The sequence below is a fragment of the Pinus tabuliformis genome, chromosome 2_2 (genome assembly GCF_031772625.1).
Source record: "Pinus tabuliformis cultivar Carrire ecotype Pingquan chromosome 2_2, CPIR1, whole genome shotgun sequence".
Taxonomy (NCBI): Eukaryota; Viridiplantae; Streptophyta; class Pinopsida; order Pinales; family Pinaceae; genus Pinus; species Pinus tabuliformis.
Window position 1 is genome coordinate 368,900,025 of NC_142300.1, and position 20,402 is coordinate 368,920,426.

The window sequence follows — 20,402 nt, forward strand, 5'->3', positions numbered from 1 at the left end:
ACAAAAATAGTAAGCAGAACAAACAAAGTAAAAACAAAGATAGTAAGCAAAACAAACAAAATGAAAACGACAAGCTGCAGGAAGACTATGTACATTAAACGGGGCGTGGTTCGGCCTACTGGAAGCAATTCTTGAGGTCTTGGCCGTTTGAAGGAAGGTTGTCAACCCTCTTTTCAAGTGATTGCAAATGATGTGTGTGTGCGCCAAGCTTCTCACGGACCTGTATTAGGCTACCGGGTTCTGCTATTGGAACTTGGTGGTATTCCAAAAGACCTCTAAGTGACAACGACACCGCTGCTTCAGATACTGTGTGCAACATAAGCTCAACTGATGGCACGAGGTAGTTGTTTTTATTCCGGGAGCGATTCAAATTTCTGAAATCAATGCATAAGTGGATTTCCCCCGATTTCTTATGTGCAGAAATTAAATTAAAAACCCATGTATGATGACAAACTTTGCAAGTACTCCAAACATCCAAAATCTTAGTCAATTTTTCCTGTATAAGGAGTTCAAATGACATATGTGTTTTAGTTGGCAACACTTATTTCTGGAATAAAAAATAAACGTAAACAAAAATAGTAAGCAGAACAAACAAAGTAAAAACAAAGATAGTAAGCAAAGCAAACAAAATGAAAACGACAAGCTGCAGGAAGACTATGTACATTAAACGGGGTGTGGTTCGGCCTACTGGAAGCAATTCTTGAGGTCTTGGCCATTGGAAGGAAGGTTGTCAACCCTCTTTTCAAGTGATTGCAAATGATGTGTGTGTGCGCCAAGCTTCTCACGGATCTATATTAGGCTACCGGGTTCTGCTATTGGAACTTGGTGGTATTCCAAAAGACCTCTAAGTGACAACAACACCGCTGCTTCAGATACTGTGTGAAACATAAGCTCAACTGATGGCACGAGGTAGTTGTTTTTATTCCGGGAGCGATTCAAATTTCTGAAATCAATGCATAAGTGGATTTCCCCCGATTTCTTATGTGCAGAAATTAAATTAAAAACCCATGTATGATGACAAACTTTGCAAGTACTCCAAACATCCAAAATCTTAGTCAATTTTTCTTGTATAAGGAGTTCAAATGACATATGTGTTTTACATGACTCTTGTTGTAATGGCTTGGTTCGTTATTTACCTAGAATCCCGTGTTGGATTATCCACGTGTCGTACATACTCAGGTCATCATCTGCCCATGTGGACACATCCTGATGCTGTTTGATCAAGTGGTCGAAGACTTGCCGCTGCTGTGGTGTACAGTTTGTACCGAGAACGACCATATTCAGATTGTGATTGGTTCCTAGGTTGCTTTGTTCATTTGTAGTGGTGGTCCTATGGGTTCTGCTATTTCTTGGCCCTTGATAGAAGTTCTACAAATCATAGAGCTTGTTGAGAGAAACCACACTCTTGGGGATGGGGTTGCCTTTCTTGCCCTAAATTGCAGTTTTCAGGCGCTGCTCATGCTCACCTTCATCAGTTGTTATGTCCTGAAAAGAATCAACACTATTTGCAAGGTGCAATATCACTTTGAGTGTGATCACGTTGAGGCTGATGGTCCTTTGTAAGCCCAACACGAGTGCTTCGTATTCAGCAACGTCATTTGTGCACCCGAACTTCAAGCAGCTTGAAATCATGCATTTTCTGTTGTTTTGGGTGACTAAGGTATACTTGGTCCTTGAGCCGTCACGTGTCTTTAATTCATCAAAATCCATGGCCCACAACTTGTTTGTACGTGGACCGTCTGACATGCTAGTACTGTTACTACTACTGTTGTTACTGCTACTGCTACTATTGGTACAATGCACTGTACATGTTTCATTACCATCAGTTGGGAAAGGAAGGAGACCCAACTATGTGTCTAGTGGGGTTGGAGCTGGCCGTGTAGGATAACACCCCGATATTATTTCTAGGAGGTACTTTCCAAACATGAGTTCTACAAAGGCCAACGATTCATTCTCACCGTCAAGGGGGGTAACATTGTTCTCATATACCTCTCAGACAATAATTAGATTTGATTGCATTTTCCCTTGTATGGAAGCCACATGTGGGACTAGTCTGTAGAAAAATATATGTCCAGCTTGCTGGCCCAATCTCTGCTAAGTAGTACACTGTATGCTTTGGGTATGTCCACAACAACTATGTTGACGCATTGGTGGACTCAACTGACATGGGATAGTTAGATGATCATGTCTCGCAGTTCACCAATGGCTGGTACCGATGTTTGATTAAATTGGATGATTCACGCAGAAGTTTTGCTCCATTGTGCATTGATCTTCTTTACAATGGAGAGTGGCATGATGTTTGCAGCCACGCCAGAATCAACCAAGCAGTTGTGAACATTATAGTTAAAAATTTCAAAGGATAGCAGGAATGGAGGGAAACCTGAGTTTTCTTCTTCCATCCAGAGCGTGTTGAGCACAATAGAAAGTGATCTGGGAGGTGTTCTTTCTCCCTTGCTGTTAGAGGCTGCGCTGTCCACTGTTGTCTGTCCCAATGCGTGCAACAGGATGTCTCGCTAACTCTGGATCTTAGCTAACTCGAACAAATTGATGTTCGCCTGATTTTTCTTCATGTCATCAACAATGTTGTAGTCCAGAGGTGGTATAATCATTGAGGTGTCTAGGGTAGAACAAATGTCCATGTCATTCGGCGAAGTGTTCTATAGCTTGCTTCTCATGGATGTATTCTTGTCCGTGTTGTATTCCAAGAATTGTTTTGTGTTTTCTGCTTTGGAGTGGTGGTGGATCGACCTTCCTCATCAACAGTCTCATTTTTTCTTATGCTTCCCCAAGTGTAAGGGAGCCCCTTTACTCCTAAGATTGTAATGATCATTTTTCTTTTGGGGCTACTTCTTGGTGTTCGTCTTTGACATTGCTTGCAAGCACTAATACACATTCACCACATGCCCAAAACTTGATGGTTCATCAGGTGCAAACTATTCATTGTCATCAATGTCTTTCGAATACTCCTACATACTATTTTCTGCATCGAGTGTAAGACTCCATATAGAGTTTGCGACTCGCTTTCAGTCCGAACAAGAGTTCTCAGGGTGGTGTTTTTCGTGGAATGAGAAGAACTTGGGATCTACACACTTTTCGACCTGGAACAGAGATTTCTGCGCAGTTTTTGGAGCGAACCGATTGCTCCCTGATGAGTTGCTTTCCTGCCTTTGCTTGGGCAGATGGCTACTTGCAGATGTGTCCGTTTTCTATTGTTTGATCTCGGACACTTCCGTAGTCAAGTTCTTGATGAGGCGAGTGAGGGTTTCAATATCAGTTGCTTCCTTGTCTCTACCCTTGCTCGCTATTGCTTGGAACTTCCTGCTCACATCTTTGGAGTCCTTTGCTGGTTCGTCATCCTTGATGACTCCAATTGTGTGTAGGTCTTTTTCAACAGTGATAGCCTCTTCACAACTTTCTAGGAGTGTTGGTTTCATAGCTCGTTTGATGGACTACGCAATGTTGGTTGGAAATGTGGATGTGTAGTAATCAATGGTGATGGAGTCATGAGGTTTAGTGTTTGCTACAAACTTTTTCAATATGCGTGTAAACCTTTGATTGAAGTCTTTTACTTTTTCTTTTCCCTCCATCTTCAGGCTTCCCAATTCTTTGAGTAGCATGGCTGGGGTCTTGTCATCAACAAAATTTTCAAGGAACATGCGTTTGAATGCACCCCAGTTCTGTATAGAGTTCGGTGGAAGGCTGTGATACCATGCAGTTGCGCGACCATCCAAGGTACATGGAAACAATCTACATGCTATGTCGTCATACCGTACCTCAAGGGTTTGCAGCTGCAGGTAGAAGTTGTCCAAGTGATCTTCTGCCTTCATCGTGCTGTCAGGGTTAAACTTGATGTTCATTCTCTCCGCTCACTTTGGCATCTTGTGCAGAACAGCTAGGAGAGCCAATGGTCCCTGAGTAATCCACTCCAGATTTGGGTCAGCCATCTCTTTTTCTTCGTCCTCCTCCTCCTCTCTTTCAGAATATAATGGTTTCGGCTTTGAGTCCATTGGTTCGTCTCCACCTCCGCCTCCTCCATTGCCTTCCCCTCTGCCTCCTATACAAGAATCTGTTCTCAAGATCACAAGAGTGTCTTGTTCGCCTTGTCGGAAGACCAGAGGTTCCTCTCTGTCTTCAATAGCTTCTGCCAGAACTTCAAGTGTGGCAAGGACTTCTTCCTCCACCTATGATACAACAACTCCTGCAGGAGTGGCTTTTAGATTTCTCGATGTGTATGGAAGATGTTATATGCCTGGGATCAGTCCAACTGCTTTTGCAAACTGGCGAGTGATGGGTCGAACGGAGCGAAGTTGATGATACAGAATCTCATGTTCAATATTGGGAGGTGAGGAGTAACCAACTACAGAGTCATGTGTAGGTGAGAGGGAGTGCGAGTTACTGCCTTGACCAGATGGTTGATGAATGAGTGTGAGAGGATGTTCAACCATATGCAGCTGGATTCCCTCCTTCTAGCACCATAAATTTTGATGGTGATGGACCCACCAACAATCAGGGGATCACCCTGGTATGAAGTCCCAACTAGACCTCACACCATTTGGTGTGGGAGTCCCATCCGGTATGATGGCCTAGTTTCCATTATCTCAAAGATTTGCCTCAACTCTTGCTTGTCAACATAGGAGAGTGGTCTGCTTTGTCTTTGAGAAGTGAGGTTCACGTGCCTGGTGATTGTAAGTGTCTCTTGTGTCAATGGTTCTTTCACTATAGACGGAGAGGGTTGGAGTGAGTCCCAAGTCGGTTGGGAGAAGCCCCAACTCTTCTAGGAACACACAACACAACATGATGTGCACAACTTCCGGTGGAGCAGTAAACATGGATGCGACAGTCACAACACATAAGGGAGGATAACACATATAACACTCAGTGGATTAGTCCGCACGAGTGCAATGATTGTTACAATTTTTTTTATGTGAAAGGTTTGTCTAATGTCCGGGAAGGTAGCCACCACGGGCGAGACATCGTTAATAGCACATACAACACATTTTCATGAATAGATTATGTATTACAACAAGTGAAATAGTTCAAGTGTGAATCACAGGTTAAAGCAACATGCATCACAAGTGCTTAAGATTAGTCTTACAACAGTTACAATACATGTGTGAAAATGTGTTGGCCTGTTAGCAGGCTTCTGAATTAAGTGAAATTTCCAAGACACATCGTTACACCATACATCACTAACCCCGTGAGCGGGTTTTTGGAGCCACTACTTACTCCTTAAAGAAAAGATTTCAGATTCTCTTGGCTATGTGGGAGGAGCTGAGGTGAAAAGTCCTTTGCATGTACAAATGAGGGGGTATTTATATACAAGGGTGAAACTAACCCTTCTGGTTGTTCGACTACCCTCATGACTGTTTGAATTCCATGACTTTTCAACTTTACATGACTCTTTGTACAACAAGTGGGTCTCTTGGACTTCAACGTTACATTACATTGATAGACAATATGGCCCATAGTAGAGATGTGGACGACATGACTTGTGACATGACTCGACATGACAGTGCTAGTACATTCGTGTTGCTGCTGATGTGCATGTCAAGCTACAATGCTGCTGGGTGATGGATGTCCTCATGGTGTGTCACAGCTTCACCTCCACATGGAAAGTGCATGGAGTCTTCGATGGTCGTTGGTTCACTTGATGTTTCTTTTGCACGTTGCTGCTTTCTTGTATGTTGTAAGGCTTGACAGGCTCGTCTATTCACGAAAGGTGCATGTTCGTCCGTTTGTCCATCCGTGAGCACATCTTGCATGGTTGCTCATCCGTCCACAAATAAATCTTTGCATGATCGTCTATTCTTGAGCACATCTCTTTGCATGCATCATTTGTTCGTTCGTTGGTGAACTAGTCCTTTTGCATGTGCTCCCCTTCATTCATCTCGTTCGTTGTCGTGCCATGTTTGTTTGTGTACCTATTCCTGCAGTCGCTCATGATGAGATGACATCAAATCCAAAAACATCCTAGTCTACCATGACACATAATCATTTTGGATGCAGGTGACTGGGAGAGGCAACAACGTTGCGAGGCAGGATGGAGGCTTCAGGCACTGCTGATGAAAAATGCACAAGAGTCATTGGGTGGTGAAGATGGGAAATCCGGATCGACAATGACTATCTGCGAGGTCTGCTTCAACTGGAGGAAAAAATGCATAGTTTTTGAGGGGAATAGTCGAGGTTGCAGGAAGGTTGGGTAGGCAAAATCTGTACAGTTTCCGGAACGAGTGGGCAATGGGGCTTGGCAGAAAAAATTGTGCAATTGTTTGGAGGAACAGGTCGGGTTGTAGGGAGGATTGGTAGACAAAAGTTGTGCAAGTTTTTGGAGGACCGAGCTGGGAGATTGGCAGCCAAAACTGTGAAATTCCTTTAGGGAACTGGTAGCTAGCTACTAGGTCACTAGCAGTAGAAACTACGCAATTCCTGAGGGGAATTAGCAGTCAACTGCTGGGAGTTTGGCAACAAAAACTGCACAATTCTTGGAGGGAACTGGCAGTCTGCTGCTGGCGAGAGAAATTACACTGATGTTTGGAGGCTAGACTGTTGATCATCTCTGTGCAATTTCTGAGTTGAGCGAATTGCTGGGTAGTAGAGGGCCTACTCATGAAAACTGCGAAATTTTCTAGAAGAGCAGTCGGTCGACTGTCGAGAGGGATGGCTGGAAAAATTATGCAATTTTATAAGAGAGACAAGGACGGGCACTGGATGTCTGTCTGGCCTATCTACGCAATTTTCTTAGTCAGCAGAGCGGGCAATGCTGACAACCTCTGCGCAATTTTTAGGGGAGTCAGTCTTGGGGTGGCTTTCGGGTCAAACTCTTCAGTTGACCAGAATGGATACTGATTTATTTACTTGTGGGCAACACAACTTGAAGTGACTTTCTTGGTGCTCTTGTGTTGTTCTAGGTGACAGTCTATCGAGTCGATGGCGGGGTGATGGTTCGGCTGTCAGAGGGATTCTGGTCATCAGAACTTCAACAAAATGACTAAGTATGTGAATAAGTGAAAGATGCATATGTGATCTTGCAAACACACACTTTCATGACTCGACGACGAGACGACTTAAACCATCCAGACACATGTACAACATGACTGACCGATGGTGTAGGCGACAAGCACGACACTTGTGATGGTCAACCGTGATGATGCTTGCGTGATAGTGAATATGACTTCGTGTGTAAGTGCGCCAAATGTTTTCATAGCGAACACAACAAGTACACACGAAGCGAAGACTTTGAGCATAACCAAAACATGGTCACAAGCATGACTTTGACATCAACATGAAGGACTTGGTGAAATGAACAAGCAAGGCAAATGCAAAGACTCACGCGAGCTCATAGAGTGAACCCAAGTGTGTGTAGTCATCAAGTGAAACTCTCAAAGGAGGCTCTGAAATTGGGTGCAGGACAAAATTTTGGAGGGTGGTTGTAGCCACTACAACAGAACCCAAGGGTGAATCATATTAGTTGTGACATGGAATTGTACGGATGCTTGGTGAACTTGCTGCCACATCACCATTATGATCACTAATGTGGTTGAGAAAAAGAGAACTTGAAGAAATTTTTAGAAGGTCATATATTTCTACGCATGACTCATAATTAAGCCATATTACAATGATTGGAAATTTCTTGTTGAGCAAAACACGTTACAAGCTCAAAAGTGACCCTATAATAGTATGTATAAAGGAAAAAAATCCATTAACTCACCTCCTTAATGTCACTAAGAGGGATGGGTACATGATAAGAGAAGATGAACTTTCCTATGATATTAAGCAAATAAAAAACCCAATAAGTCGTTAAGCAAAGATGGATGTCTCAACAAGTGTGAACCCAAGGTTGAATTATACTAGTTGCGGTGACATGGCATAACATGGCATAATATGGATGTCTAGTGAACTTGCTACCACATCACTAGTATGGTTGCTAGTGTGGTTGAGAAAAAAAGAACTTGAAGAATTTTTTAGAAGGTCATATCTTTCTACACATGACTCATAATTAAGCAAGAATATAAAGATTGGAAGGTTCTTGTTTAGCAGAACACGTATACAAGCTCAAAAGAGACCCTATAATAGTACTTAAAGAGGAAAAATTCCATTAACTCACCTCCTTAATGCCACTTAGGGGGGTTGGTACATGATAAGAGAAGTTGAATTTCCCTATCATATTAAGAAAAGAACAATTCTTGAATTTAGTACTTGAGGGTCACATCAATGTCCTTGTTGAAACTATTCCTTCAAATTAGGATAGACACTAGAGTTTTTCCACAACAATTAGATGTATGGATATAATGGAGACTAAAATATCTGTGAAAGCATTTTCACTTTTTCTATGGTGAAATAATTTTTTCCTTCAACTTTTCAAAATTTCATTTTGGAAGAGTCTTAAGATGGTTTGAGTGGACTTAAATAAATTTCTCATGATATTATTAGATTCATCAAAGTGTGTAACATCTAGCTCGATACTTGACCTTTTTCATTAAGGATGATTTCATATTCATTAGAATAATTGATCTTTTTAGATCTTCAAAGATAAATTGAACTAAATTATGAAAAGAGAAATACAATATGTAAAAAAAATCACTTCACTCTTTTATAATATTCTCAGTTAGATTACCTTATGTTAATATGTTTATTGTAATTACCTTAGGTTAATATGTTTATTGTATTTCATCCTAGTTGAGAATAAAAAGAGTTTTGAGTTTAAATCTTGTATCTTTTATGTTAATGTATTACCTATGTGAAATACACTCTAAATATACTCTAAAAAAATGGGAAAAAGTTAACAATTTTGTGAAACCATCCATCTTCTTTTGTTGTTGAATTTTGAATCAATTATCCCAATTAAAAATGTGGGCTTTTTAAGCGGATATTATAAACTTTTCTGGATACATAAGAGATTTTCTCTTCAAAAAGAAGATGGGTGTTCTTAATACCCTTGCTACTCGTGCCCTAAGGATCTCGGATAAAAAGAGCTTTGAGAAAGAAAAATCCCATCTCCTTGACGTCTTTGTTGAGAATGGTTATAGTAGATACATAGGTCAGAAAGCTTTCCTCAAAGCTGCCAGGGATTCTCTTACTAAAAGAGAACCGAAGGATCGGATTCCTGGGGTCCATCTTCCATTTGTTCAGGGGACTACTAACAAGATTGCTAGAATTCTTAAGAAGCATAATGTCCCTGCGACCTTTAGGCCCTTTAACACCATTCGTAAGTCCCTCAGGTCGGTGAAGGATTCTATCGACCCTAGAGATATGAGACGGGTATACATTATCTCTTGTTCCTGTGGGACCCCCTACATTGGTGAGACTGGTTGCTCCATTAATCAAAGGATTAGTGAGCACGCAGTTGACCTTAAGCATAGAAGAACCAAGTCTTCCGCCTTAGCAGAACATGCGGAAAAAACCAAACATCATGTTTGTATTGAGGAGGCTAGTGTGATTGCTAGGGTTTCACAATTCCATCATCGGAAATTTAGGGAAGCCCTTGAGATTGAAAAAAGGCCGAGCAATCTCAATAGAGAAGATGGTTGGAAAATTAGTAGTTGCTGGGTCCCAGCACTCTCGTCCTAGTCGCTTTCTTTTCTTCCCTCCCTCATTTTTTGGCTTGTTCTTATTATACCATATCCTAATAATTTTAACTAATAGATAATTTTTATTACCTGTACCGTTATATAATAATAAGTTAATTTAACATTTAGATATACGATTAATTATTTCTGGATATTTAAAATATTATTTTCAATTCCTTTTAGAACAACTATTATCTGAATAAAATTTCATTGTAAAGTAGTTAAAAACTTTTATGTAAATTCATATAAACTTTGGATTAAATCTCGATAATTTATTGAATAGGTCAACCTCTAGGTTAATTAGATAAATAATTATTTTTATTAAATGATCCTAACACTTGACTTTTATATTTTATATATTTATTTAATACCTTCTATAACTAACTAATAACTTAATAATCATTTAAAATTACTTTATATATATATATATATATATATATATAAAATTAAAAATCTTATGGCCCTTTTTTAACTTTTATATTTTATATATTTATTTATTTAATACTTTTTATAACTAACTAATAACTTAATAATCATTACTTCATATATATATATATATATACATATATAATTCATATGCCCTTTGATTTTTTATGATAATATAACTTCCGATTTGATAAATTAAATTAACTTATTTTATCTTCCTGGTCTAGTCCATCTAACTGCTCCCCAGTAAGATTTAGCCGTTATAGCCGTTCTCTGATCTTGAATTATAGCCGTTGGAGGCCTGCGCTGTGTATTTAACATGCATAGCTTGATTTGCTCCTCGACTTGTCCTGATGATGAACCACAATGGTTGCTTAGAAACCCATGGACAAATAAAATACCATCTAATTTATCGTAAACTTGATATGGATCAAAGAAACCTCAATTCAAGATATATTTTATTATGTATCATATATCAATGACTTATATAATTTATTATTACCACTTATATAATTTATTATTTATGTAGTAGATTGTACTTATTATATATTATAAGTAGCTCATCCCATCACTGGTCCCTTACCACCCACAGTTTTACGCACTGAAAATACTCAATCCTAAACCCGGTTCAAGGGTTTGAACGGGGAAAGACTAGTCAGAGAATTGAAAGATGGAAGGCTGAGCATCCTAGATCTACTTAAGGTGACTGGACGGATTTTTTCAAAGCCTCAGGTGGCCCAGGTGGCCTAGATTTTACTTGAGTATTTAAATATATTCACATCTCTGGCCTCCTTTCACAATTTCTCTCATGTTTTTTCTCATTTCTCAATCCAGATCACATGCATGCATCAAAATTACCGCATAGATCTACTTAATTCATCTTACATTATGAATTTTTATCTCGAACAAACAGTATGTAGCGAATGCAGGAATGTTAAATCAAATTCTACTTAATTCCTCTTAGATTCTAAATTTTTATCTCGAACAAACAGCATGTAGTGAGTGCCGGAATGTTAAATCAAATTAATGTTATTTAACAAAACCCAACGCGATTTGAAAGAAAACCTCTAGATGTTTGGCAATTTTCTACCCTGCAGACCCTCACTTCATTATTTGTGTTGTCTTAAGGAAATTATGAAATATTATAGATTGACCATCAGAGGTCTCCTGATAGAATTACCCAATGATATTTGAAATCAACCCTTTTGGATTTTTGGGGATTTGCTATCCTGCTAACAGTTACTGCATTAGTTTTGGTGAATTAAGTGGAAATTATCAATAAGATTTCAATTCCATTTCAGTAAACTGTGAAACTCTACAGATTGACCAACAAGGTTCGGAATCACTTGGAAAGCAAGACAAGCCTCGATCCAATGAACTTGACATAGTATTTGGCTAGCCAAATGGAATTCCTCCTTTGCAAAATCGATTCAATAAGAAGTCACAGGAGACCCCTGAACTTTTGAATAAATCACACATAAAAAATATTCATGGTAAAAGCATTCACGAACCCGAGGCAACAATCTAAGAGGCACTTGCGAGATCGTTGCCGAAGGTTTCTAAGTCACTGCATGCCCTGGGAAATGATGACTGGACAGAACTTTTAGTTTCCCCTGAGCTTGCCACTCGTGGAAGCAGTTTGAGAAACTCTGATAATGCTGAAAATGACAATGTTACAGGTGAGGATCTTGCAGGCAAAGATGCATACAAAAAATGGATTTCAAATATCAGAATATCAACATTTGTTGCTTCTAAGCATGCTCCACCCAATTCTTATAATCCAAAGCTTTCACGGAGTGATCGTCATTCAAATGGCTTGTTATCGTTAGCATCTCTTGATTCAAACAAATTTGTGAGACACTATTATAACTCAGAGACTTATTCTAGATGCAAAGGGTATGGATACAAAATCCAGAATGAGAAACAAGCTACAAGAGGTGAATCCTTCAGTATAATTAAGCGTACCAACAAACTAGAAATAATCTCTAGTAGTAACTTTTCCACTCAGGGGAGTGGATCTGATCCATCTATATCAGAAGGTTTAAAAAAGGCTCAAGTTGGGGTAGAAAACACAAACATAAATGGTTGTAAAGGGATTTACGCAAATGAAAATGTTGACCGGCATTATGACGTTTTCATTATTTCTGGCACTCTGAACTGAATGCAGCAATGAACTATTTCCAATCCGATTCTGCACCAGGGTTCAATGGTTAACCTACTGAGTTATCGGGGGATTCCGGCTTCAGTTTTATTGCCAATATCCATAAATCTTCAAATACTGAAAAAATTTGACCACTGAGAGAGTCCTGTGTGTCACGTTTCCAAAAAAATTCTATGTTGAGTGACTGTGTTAAAGATTATGTCTCTCATTCCATATCCAAGGAGTAGTTCGGTTTTCATCTAGACAGATTGATACATAAAACAAATGGAAGCCATCTGCTGGTGGCTGGTCGTAACAAGTACACATCAATGCAACTCGTGTCTGGTCTTCGGCATGGATGATTGGTGGATTTATATTTATTCTTTATATGGGTCATTTATACATTTGGGCAATGATTCTTGTTATTCAGATTTATATGGCAAGGGAACTTTTTAATTTGGTTAGAAGAACTCATGAGGAGAAAGAATTGCCAGGTTTCCGACTACTGAACTGGAATTATTTTTCACAGCAATGGTTTATGTTTACGGACGATTTATGAATAGACAACTTGTCAACACTGTATCTTCAGATAAAATTCTTTACCAACTTATCAATAACCTTATCAAGTATCATATGCTTATATGTTATTGCTTGTACATAACAGGTTTTGTATGGTTTATTTTAACCCTAAAAAGAAAACTGTACAAGTATCAGTTTGGAGAGTATGCAAGGACACACACGATTCTTTTTGTTCTATTTTCACAATCATCTTTTACAGTGGGGAACATCTTTGAAGGTATTTTCTGGCTTCTATTACCAGCATTGCTGATTGTCATTAATGATATTGGTGCCTACTTTTGTGGGTTTTTTTTGGTCGAACACCATTAATCAAAGTGTTTCCAAAGAAGGCTTGGGAGGGCTTCACAGGAGCATCTGTTACTACCATAATTTCAGCCTTCCTGCTGACAAATCTGCAGGGGCGTTTTTAGTGGTTAATGTCCCCATGAAAGGATTTGTCAATGGGATGGTTATCTTGTGATCCTGGCCCATGTTCAAGCCCAAGCACTACTCTTTAGAAGGTTGGATGCCTTCATGGTTTATGTGGAAGGAATTTTACTTTTTTTTTTCTATTATATTTTTGTGTGTACATTTTGAAGGGGCAGTGGAATCAGAAAAAACATTTCATTTTGGAATGTGATGCATTCAAAGACATTAGAGAAATTTATAGGAATATGTTAGCATCGATTTCTTGGCATTGTCTTTTCAGCGAGGGGATTGTTGGAAGGTTGGGCCAACTCATCATCAATTTGAAAAAGAAAATGATTGAATTGCAAAAGGTGAAAAACATGGAACTAATGGTCCCATAGACTATTTTCAGTCTTGTGGATGTTAAAATATCATTTCATTTCATTTCATAATGCAGCTGGGGATCCATAAAAAACAAGAATGTACCTTGCTTTTGCAATTGAATTTAACCTATGAAATGCATATGATAGGGGGTCAAAAACAAATTCTCATGTTTATCAAATGGGTTGAGGAAAATTACTCAGTTTTCTTTGAAATTTTTTCAGTGGGGCATCTTCTTTTTGGGCCCACTAGAGACATTGGTCAAGCATGTCCACTCTCACCCTTTTTTATTAGTGGCACAAGGACTAAGCATATTCATCAATTTCTAGAATCAACAACATGTATTCAGGTGGGAAGAGATATAACAACATGCACATGTTTTGATGATGATGTGATATACCTATATATTGGATGTCTACTTTTTTTTCCCAGGGAAAAATCGTAATCTTCCATTAATTTGAAATATTACATGTAGTAGGTGCCATAGGCATATGCATCACTGCTAGTCGAAACTAGGTTCATAGTTCAACAAAAAAATATTATGTGCCGAAGCCATAAACATAAGAGTGTTGTACATATTCACCATGCAAGGTGATTCAGAGTTTCATGAAAAAGGATAGATTTTCAACATAAATATATACATATATAAACACTGTGCCATTATGTCCATCAAAAATTTTGTGCCTAATCCCTCCGAGGATAAGATATGTCAATGTAAGGCCGATGGTAAAACTGATATTGTTCTGCTCCATGCTGTTCTGTTATCATCCATAGTCCTCTGGGCTATGTCGTGGCCTCCTTGGATAGCTTGTCAACAGCCTCGTTATATTCCCTGTAAATGTGTTGGCAGATGATAGAGCTAAATTGGGCCTTATAAAGCATAATCTCATCCAGAATGTTTATGAGGGAATGTGCATGACATGTATTTTTGTTGTTGAACCAATTTATGATGATTTGTGAGTTCCCAAAGATTTGTATGTTATTGCATGAGTGTGCAAGTGCAAAATGCAATAAATGTCTGAGAGTAATCAGTTCCACATAATTGTTTGTACCCTCCCCCAATCCCATTTTTATTTTGTAATAGTGTTGGTTAGACAGGTATAGAAGAGATCCTCCCCCACATCCATGAGATTGGGCTGCTCCATCGAAGTATGCCCATGGGGTAGTTCGATCAATAATTCTAGGGGCATGAGGGCGAGTTGTAGAGGGCTGTGTCTCTTCAGGTATTTCATGATAAGCTGCAATAGCATTTGCAGTGATGAGAGGCCATCGAGCCGGAGAACCTTGGAAAATGATTTTGTTTCTAGTCAACCAAATCTTTTAGCATACGAGCAGGGGTATGCAACAGGTCTTGTTGTCTATATGTATTCTATTCCAATTTGTCCAAGCCTCAGTGATCGACAGACCATGCCAACTGCCCTGTTTTCTAAGGAGGTGAATTATTTGTTGCCATAGCTGCACAGTGAGAGGGCAGGTTAAAAAAAGGTGCTCATTTGTCTCTGCTGCCTGTGTACAGAGGACACACCTGTGTGGCCCAAAATGCGATCTGCGCATGAGGTTTTCTCCAGTTGGTGTCTTGTTGCGCAGCACATTCCACATGAAAAGTCTGGCTCAAGTGGGGGCTTTCAGTTTCCATATTTTTGACCACCATTCAAGGAGAGTTGGTGGTTGACGGTCCAATATCAGGTGTTGATATCCTGTTTTTGGAAAGTATATCCCATTCTCTGCTAGGGACTAGATTAGTTCGTCAGATCCCTTTGTTATGCGAATGTGTGCTTCATTGAGAGAATGTATATATCCCTCCCAGAAATGATGCTAGGGTTCAGGTATGCCCAAGTGCTATGCAGAGTACCAGACTTGTTCGAATATGGAGTTGCTTCCCTTGTTTGTGATCTTTCTGATCGATTTAATCTGCCTCTAATTTAGGAATAGTATAAGTTCAGGAGGTAAGCAATGCATATTGCCCCCACCGGACCATGGATCTAGACCTATGCGTGCCAAGTTGCCTTCTTTGATTTTCCAGGCAAGTCCCTCTCAGATGCTAGGCATGGTATGGAGAATGGATTTCTAGACAATTGATATCCTAGCTCGAGGTCAGGTTGGGTTTCGGATCTAGTCCATGAGGTGTTGAGGCCAGATGTATTTATGATAAGTGGCCTTGGTCCAGAGATTTTGTGTAGTGAGTAAGGACCATCCCATTTTCGCTGCAAGTGCATGTGCAAAGGCATGGAGGTCTTTTAATCCCCATCCACCCCATTTTTTGGTAGGGCGATTTGATTCCATCCCACCCATGCATAGGGCTTGCCTTCTTTGTATCCATTCCAAAGGAATCTGTAGCAGATATTTTGGATGCGAGCGAGTATCCCTCTAGGAATCCATGCCAAAGTCATCCAGTACATGGGTGTGGCTTCCAAAACAGATTTTATGAGCACTAACTGGCCAACTCTTGAAAGGAAGTGATGGTTCCAGTTTTTTAGCCTTTTCTCAACTTTTGTAACGAGCCAGATCCAATTTGCAATATGATAGCTGTGAGGTTTAAGCCTGAAGCCCAGGTATTTTAGCCCATCCTCCATAAGATGTTGCTGGAAAGGAAAAAGATGGGATGCAGATCTGGCTTCCAAGGGAGAAGTGTAGGAGAGAGTGATGGTAGACTTTGAGTGGTTTGCTTCCATGCCAGTGGCTTTTGCAAAGAGTTTGAGGATGTCATGGAAGGTTGATGAGTCCCTCTGACTGCCATCGAGGAAGATGAGGACATCATCGACAAAAAGAAGGTGGGTGAGGTGGCAGAGAGCATTCAAATGTAATCCATGTAGTCGACCTTCCCTTTTGGCTGTTGTGAGGAGCCTGCTTAGGGCCTCCATAACAATGAGAAAGAGCAGAGGGGAAAGTGGGCATCCTTGCCGAAGGCCTCTCTCGGCATGAAAGAAATGCGAAGCAGAGCCATTTATGAGGACACTGAAAGTGGCAGAGGTTATGCAACACATGATCCAGTTGATGAAAGGAGGGGGAAACCCAAGGTGGGTGAGGATCATTTTGATGTATAGCCAACTAACCTTGTCGAAAGCTTTGGCTAGGTCAATTTTAAGAATGGCACCTTTGATCTTTTTATGATTGATAGAGTGAAGGGCTTCTTGTGCAGTGCTGATGGCTTCGTGAATTTGTTTGTTCTGTAGGAAGGCAAATTGTTCAGAGGATATATGTCTGGACAGGATAGGACAGAGCCGGTTTGCTATGATCTTGGCTATGATTTTATACAAGTTGTTGCAGAGAGAGATGGGTCGAAAGTCATTGAAAGAAGTTGGGGAGTCAGATTTTGGGATTAAGGCAATGAATGTAGTGTTGATGGCATCATACATATGCCCTGTTGACCTGCATTCTTCCACCACCTTAAGTAGGTCAGTGCCGATAAGGTCATAGAAAGCAAGGAAGAATTCTATGGGCCAACCATCCGGTCCAGGGCTCTTATCTTTCTTGAACCATTTTAGCGTTCCTTCCAGTTCCCCTAGAGTGATCGGGGAATTTAGTTCTTCATAAGAGTCCTCATCAACGAAATTGGGAAAGTGTCCAACTGTTTGGACAATTTCGGCGATGGAAGCCTCACAGGGAGCCTTGAAGAGATTCCTAAAATGTGTGGACCCTAACTAAGAGAGTTGACTGAAAGTGGATGCCATGCTTCCATCTTCCCGGGGCATATGCCAGATGGTGTTAGAGATTTTCCTTCCTTTAGCATATTTTTGGAAGAACTTTGTGTTTTCATCCCCTGCTTGTAGCCAGATTGCTCGACTTCGGAGTCGCCAAGTTTCTTCTCTCTCCTTTAGGATTTTGATCTTCTGATTTTCTAGAGCAATTAGCTGATCCTTGGCTTCAGCAGATGTAAACCCTCTGTTCTGCTCATCCTGAAGTGAGGCCAAAGAAAGCTCCACTGTAATGAGGGTATTCTCATCTCTCTTGGATTTTTCCTTGGCCCATTTAATAGAGAGATTTTTGAGCATTTTGAGATTCCAACAGAACCCTTCAGCCCAAGTGCTGCTTCTGGATGGGGGATGGAGTCTCTAGAAATAATTTATCATTTGAATGTAGGATGGGTCATTTAACCAGGTGGAGTTAAATTTGTAAGGTGCCCCTGGTTTTTTTTGCGGGCCCGAGATCTCCATGAAAATGAAGGAATGATTTGAGATACCACCAGATCCCATCCACTGTCTGTAGAGAGATAGATTTTGTATCAGAGAGTCCTTTATCAAGAATCTATCCAGCCTTCTAGCTAAAGCAACTTCTCCTGTACGTCGATTTCTCCATGTGGGTAGGGGCTTGTTCATGGGAATGTCCATCAGATGGTGTTGTTCTAGTAGTCTCTGCAGCAAATCAAAGAGCCTGTCAACTTGGGCATTGGTACCCTAGGATTCTCCATATCCAATAGAGAAATTTAGGTCACCCCCAATGATAAGGTTATCTGAGGACATAATCGATAGGTTGAGTAGCTGGTTCCAGTAAGCCTCTCTGTGATGGCATGGTCCATAGACATTGACAATATGCAGGTCCACTCCCAGATCAGAAGAGAAGATATCCATGCCCATGAAACCGTCACCACCCCAAGAGTTCCTCAAGTTTATGGTGCGGGGGTTGTATCCTAGAGCCAAACCTCCAAATCGTCCGATAACATCCAGGGATTGAAAAATCCAGCCAGGCTTTAGGGAGCCGAGAGTACGGGAGATGAGATCAGCTTCTCCCAAGGTTTCTTGAAGGAGGATGATGTCTAAAGATTCGGAGTCGAGAAGTCTTCTTAGGGCTAGTTTTTTGGGTAAACTAGCCATTCCCTATAGTTGAAGGATAGGCACTTCATGGAGGCAGTTGTGCGGGGGTGTTCAATGCTCTAAGAACCCGGTCCAATGATGTTTGTTTGCTGGAGGCGACTTCTGCCTTTGCTATTAGGATAGCTTTGGATATATGAGATTTCTGACCCTGGATGGGTTTATGATGCAGAGAGGAGGGTATTAGGCCCAGGCCGGATCTGTCGTCCTGTGGAGTGACAAGGCAGGATCTAAGGTTGTAAGGATGGGGGGAGACTGGGGGGAGGGATGGGGAGAGTGAGGGGACAAGGGGGGGATCAGGAGGGAAGGATGGGGGGTTAGTGGAGAAAGTAGGGGAAAGAGGGGTGAGGGGACAGGGAATGGGGGTAAGAGTGTCTCCCAGAGATGCAGCATGCACATGCGATGCAGAGGATGCAAGTGAGGAAATAAAATCAGAGATAGGGAAAGAGGGAGTACCCGATGTACGAGCAACCTCAGCAGCAACCTGTGATCTGGTCATCGGCGGGGAGGGTGGACGAGGTCCGCTGTGAGTGTCCAGAGGAAAAGAGTGTGTCAATCCGATAGTTGTCGCAACAGCAGATGCAGGAGGTCCCAAGGTGGGTTCAGTGTGTGGCCCTGTGTCCTCCTCAGCTCCCACAGAGGGTTCCTTGTCCTTTCGCACCAGAGGGCATTCCTTATATAGATGTCCAACTTTGTGACATCTTCGACACCTGAAGGGGACTCCTTCATAATCCAAAATTTGAATTCTGGTGAAATGCCTCCATTGCAGGGTGATTTTTTCTTCCAGGCCTTCCCTAGTGTCCAGGTGCACCAGAATGCGAGCTAATGTTCTGTTCTTTGATTGAATGTAGGTTTTGTCATAGTCCAAATAGGTACCCAAGGTATTCCCGATATGGACGAAAACATCCTCAGACCAATATTGCAATGGGAGCCCCGATAGTCTCACCCATAGTGGTCCGGCCCCGATCTACTCTCGTTCAGGGTTGAAAAGCGGACTCCATCGTTTCAATAATACCAGGGCCATTTCAATGTGCCAGTAGTGAGATAATGCCAGAGAGGTGTATTCTTCCAGTGAGAAATGCAGGGCAAACTAGCCTCGGGGTAGAATCTGTACCTCAGGGAGGTCTTTGAAAGTGTTTCCCCATATTTCCTTTACCCAATGATTGAGTCGCTCTGCAGAGTAAGCTCGGCCTCTGACCCTACCCACCAGGACCTTCCTGGCCGTGTTGACCACTTCACCCATGGTGAGACCATCACCGAATGTGAGGGTGAAGTCCTTCCATGAAGCCCTCACACACTTTGATTTCCTTTTGCCAGTTCTAGGGGCAGTGGGATGATCCAAAAGCGGGTCAGCAAAACCCAGAGTCGCGTGCTGTGGTCCTTGAACAGATGGACAAACTTTGACAGCCGGGGTTTCAAAACACCTAGAAGGCAGGCCGGTATCTGTGACCTCTGCAGTGGTGGATGGGATATCCGGTGGGGGGTGTTGCGCCAAATCTCCTGGGAGGGCAGGTCCAGATGAGGAGAGAATGTGGGGAGTGCGGAGGTGATCACCAAGAGGGGAGGGTTCGAAAGGTGGAGAGGAGGGTGAGCAAGCAGCCAGGAGATGGAGGGTCGCCGGAGAGAGAGGCGGGCAGTCCAGATCTGGTGAGGCTATGGAGAGGCAGTCAAAATGAAGGCTAGAGGCGGATGTTCCAGGTAAGGTAACCACAGGCGGAGGGCCGTTGCGAAGAGAGGCGGAGGGGTTACGGGGGACGGTTAGGGTTGACGGAGGGTTAGGTCGCCTGAAAATTTGTTGATTAGGGTTAGGGTCAGCTGTGTAATTGACTTCATCGAGGTCCATAGTATCCATTCTGTGATGGGATCAAGGCTTCCGCAACGGTTAAGGGGAGCAGCAGTCAAAGAGCTAGGGCAACAGCTAGAAGTCGGTGGCAGCATGCCCTAGGAACAGACAATCAACGGCAAAAAATTACAGGAGGTAAGAAAAACAGTTACCATAGCCGCTAATGATGATAGACCTCTATTTCCTCATAGCAGTGAGCCCCGTAACCTCACCGTCTGAGTGCTGTTTAGGTGACCGCCATGGTCCGTTGCAGAGCCATCCTCTCTGCCCGC

The 20,402-nt window shown here is 41.5% G+C and overlaps 1 pseudogene; it reads left to right on the forward strand.

The window, feature by feature from the left end:
• Positions 1-11,482: 11,482 nt before the first annotated feature.
• Positions 11,483-15,035, forward strand: LOC149192774 (phosphatidate cytidylyltransferase 1-like; annotated as a pseudogene).
• The last annotated feature ends 5,367 nt before the right edge of the window (positions 15,036-20,402 follow it).